The sequence below is a fragment of the Panthera uncia genome, assembly GCF_023721935.1.
Source record: "Panthera uncia isolate 11264 chromosome A1 unlocalized genomic scaffold, Puncia_PCG_1.0 HiC_scaffold_17, whole genome shotgun sequence".
Lineage (NCBI taxonomy): Eukaryota > Metazoa > Chordata > Mammalia > Carnivora > Felidae > Panthera > Panthera uncia.
In genome coordinates, this window is record NW_026057577.1 from 110,170,329 (window position 1) to 110,174,637 (window position 4,309).

General features: G+C 36.7%; 1 non-coding gene across 1 annotated transcript; it reads left to right on the forward strand.

The window, feature by feature from the left end:
* The first annotated feature begins 3,749 nt into the window (after positions 1-3,749).
* On the forward strand, positions 3,750-3,856 carry LOC125935836 (U6 spliceosomal RNA). Its single transcript, XR_007461821.1, has one exon. It is a non-coding gene; the product is annotated as a U6 spliceosomal RNA (small nuclear RNA).
* The last annotated feature ends 453 nt before the right edge of the window (positions 3,857-4,309 follow it).

The window sequence follows — 4,309 nt, forward strand, 5'->3', positions numbered from 1 at the left end:
CCAAAAGCTTAGCACAATGCCTGTCAGGGGCGCCCGGGTGGCTCAGTCGGTTGAGCGTCCGACTTTGGCCCACGTCATGATCTCACAGTTTGTGAGTTCGAGCCCCGCGTCGGGCTCTGTGTTGACAGCTCAAAGCCTGGAGCCTGCTTCAGATTCTGTGTCTCCCTCTCTCTCTGCCTCATCCCCACTCATGCTCTGTCTCTCTCTGTCTTAAAAATAAATAAAACATTAAAAAAAATTAAAAAAAAAAAAGAACAATGCCTGTCACAGAGTAGGTATCCCATAAATATTTGCCAAATGAATTAAATAAAAATTTCTTGATTCTGTTCATGGGAAAATAGAGACTTAGGTAGCTGCAGCCTTTCAGTTTAGTAAGTGTTATTTAATATATATTTTGTAGGGGCAGAGAACATATGCCTTAGGCTTGTCTATAGCTAAAAAGCTGGTTGTTGGAGGAAAAGTTGGCCTGGAAGCTTAGAGAGGTAATGTAAGAGTTAGTGAGCATTAGTTGAGATCAAGAGAAATGAGGTAGATTCTATGATAAGCTAGCAGCAACTGGGTGATAACTAAATGACCCAATAAGTATGACAGGTTACTTCATACTTCATGTATGATGACTTCTTTGTGTTCATGGCACCCAAACCTCTTATTGACCAGAAAGGTCCGTGAATCAGACCTGCTGTCTCTAGCCTTAGCATGGTGGCTCTCGTGACATTAGAAGCCATATTTATTTGGCATCTGATTTAAGTGACAGAGTCTGTAGAGAAAAGTCCAGATAAGTTCTTAAGTTGCTATTGCCGTAATTAAGAAACTGTGCTGAATGTTTTGAAAAACATCACAAACATCACAGCTCTCAAAATCCACTTAAATCATGTGATTTAAGATTAAAGACTGGCAGAAAAAATTTAACCATATAAATGACCTATTTGACAACTCCTGTACATTTGAATTAATTTTCTGAATATGTGTTGCTTCATATTATTTTTAAAATATTTATATGGGATAAAAATTTTAATGCATTTCTCTAAAGTGTTTACAAACCCACTGTAATTATGTGTAGCATATATAGATATGAATGATTTATTCTAATTGTATTATTTTCCTTATCCCAAATATTTTTCTTTCTAATGCTGAATACCCTTAGATTTATTTTTTATTTTTTTAATGTTTGTTTATTTTTGAGAGAGAGAGAGAGAGAGAAAGAGAGAGGGAGTGGAAGAGGAACAGAGAGAGAGGGGGACAGAGGATCCTAAGCAGGCTCCATGCTGACAGCAGAGAGCCAGATGTGGGGTTTAAGCTCATGAACCATGAGATTGTGACTTGAGCCAAAGTTGGATGTTCAACCCACTGAACCACCCAGGCACCCCAGAATTTTTTATTTTTGGATTCAAGTTAGTTAACTGAATCCCCTTAGATTTTTAAATTCAAAACCCGAACAGTATCACAGGATATTTGATGCCTAAGTTAGATCTCCATAGAAAATTAGGCCTACTATCATGGGCTCCATGATAAAATATCTAGTTCACAGACAAGAACCAAATTAGTCATAATATGGGGTAATTTTTGTTTTCTAGTTATTGTGAAGTTGAGAGTATCATTTAGAACATATAATTCTCAAGGTTTAGTGTTCATTATAATTACTAGCTTCATTCCAGTCCAGTTAAATGTTTAGAGCTGTGTAAACATGGATTCAAAACCAGAAAATGTTTCCTAAGTTCTAGCTACTGGAAAAGAAGCTTGACATATGGTAATGTGGAAACATTTTCTAGAAATATCAAGTTGATACTCTTTCCTATTATACTGGATTCAACAAGTATCAAGAGTTTTGACTCTCTCTTTCCCAGGCTCAGTTAGAACACCATGCAGACACTGAGAATAGTATGTACATATGCTATTCAGACTTGAGTGTTGAGTAAATGGAATTTCCTTAAATGAACAGAAGAGAAATAGAAGGCTCATAATTACTTGATGATTTTCGGCCCAATCTAACTGGAGTTATGGTATTGCCATTCATAGATTCTGGGATAACTATTGGTGAAACAAGTTTTGGAGGGAAAGTAATAGTTCCATATATAATGTTGATCTTTTCATCAATATGTAAGAGCTATAAGTTACAATTTTTATTTTTTATGTTTTTTTAACATTGCTAATTGTAAATTTTTGATAACTGATTGTATTTTTTTGTGGGTGCATTTTTAATCAGACTTTTAAATACATTTCTCACACAAAGATTTTTAAATAACTCTTGGGGCACTTGGGTGGCTCAGTTGGCTAAGTGTCTGAGGCTCAGGTCATGATCTCATGGTTCGTGAGATCGAGCACCATGTGGGGGCTCTGTGATTCTTTCTCTCTCTCCCTCTGTCTCTCCCCTGCTTACATGTTCTCTCTCTCTCAAAAAAAAATTTTTTTTTTTAACTTTTAATTTTCTTTAGTACATTTTAATCTTAACTCTTAAATCGTTTATCTATTTGAAGTTATTCTACAGTAAACTATGCAATATGAGTGAAATGTTCCTCCCTAGGGCTATCCAGTAGTCTCAAGTCTCAAGTCTAATTATTGAACATTTCATCTTTCCTAGGCTGGTATGAAGCATCAGCTTTATGATGTATGATATTTTTGTATGTGATTGAGCTTATTGTTTTGTTCTTTTGAGAAGATAGTATATAAAATCCAAGTTTGGAAATGTGAATATCAAGAGCCATTGGAACATCCGTGTGTCTCTGAATGCTTCTTCTAATTTACCCCCATTGTTTATAATTTTCTGCCTCACTCAAGTCCGATGTACTGCATATATTGAAACATGCTTCAATTTGATCAGATGCAAACTGATCAATATATCATTTGTATTTATAATTTACTCTAAGTATATTCATCCCATCTGTCATGCCTGCTGCCTTTAGCTTTCTTTGCTCCCTGCTTTGCATTGCGTGCCCCACTGATCCTCAGTGTAGACAGAGATGACAGCTGGAAGATATATTAAAAGAAGTTCTAGATTATGAAGAACTATGAGCCCAGAGGATGGTTAAGAGAGGTGAGGGTCAGAAACATTCTCACTGGAGCCCAGTGTTCCTTTCATGCATGCTCAGAAATGTGTCATTGTCTTTCCCCAAGTACCTTAAGAGAAGCCACATTCCACAATGCACAGTATGGTGTCTGGGGAGCTCTGGATGTTCTGACATATTCTAATTCACTCTCAGTGAATTCACTCTCCCTGCCACTGTCATTACTGCAATTCATGCAGGTCCCTGCAAAGAAAGAAAGAAAGAAAGAAAGAAAGAAAGAAAGAAAGAAAGAAAGAAAGAATAAAGAACTAAAAATAGCTCTGTAACTCTCTCCTCCACTCTGATGGAATTTACAAGTAGGAAGATAACCAAAGAAGTTCTCATCTAAGAATGTTTTTAGGAGCATTTTTGCATTGCTTATTATAAACTAACCTGGAATATATGGATTAGGGGTCATAACTCAGAGAACAGAAGTTAGTCACATAGGTTCCCTGTGTAACTGATGGAATGTAAAAACTAAGAGGCTCTGAACTTAAACAGCTTCCTCAGGCAAACTGTACAACACACACAGTGAATATTCATCTCTTATTCTGAAAACAAAATATATCCCAGTGCAAAAATCTATTTTTTGGAGGCACAGATGATAGTTTGGACTCCTCCAGAGATAGATATCGCTATCTTTGTGCCTGCTTTTTTGCTTGTATCCTTCACTAATTATTAGTAAAATTTGCTATTAAGTACACAGCAGTGCTCACTTCAGCAGCATATGTACTAAAACTGGAATAATGCAGAGAAGATTAGCATGGCCCCTGGGCAAGGCTGACACGCTATTAAGTAAAGTGTATAATTTCTAGGGATCTACTTTGACAATTTGACTTCTGTGGGTAGTGTAAGGACTTTTGATCAGAGCTGTGCCATTCAACTGGCTTTTGGTGTGCTTCTGAAATTGCTATGAATTCTTATGCTCAGTTTCTCATTATTATCTTATTTTCTCCAAAATTTCAATTATCTCGGGTCTTTAAATTTTCTTGTTCTTGTCTTTTTCTACTACTTTAAAAAAATAAACATTTATTCATTTTTGAGAGAGAGAGAATGAGCAGGGGGAGGGACAGAGAGAGAGGGGAACAGAGGATCCAAGGTGGGCTCTATGCTGATAGCAGCGAGCCCAATGTGGGGCTTGAACTCAGGAACTGTGAGACCATGACCTGAGCTGAAGTCAGACACTCAACCAACTGAATCATCCAGGTGCCCCTCTACTAATTTTGATTCCTTGGGGTAATCATTAATTTTGATAAAATTATTCATAA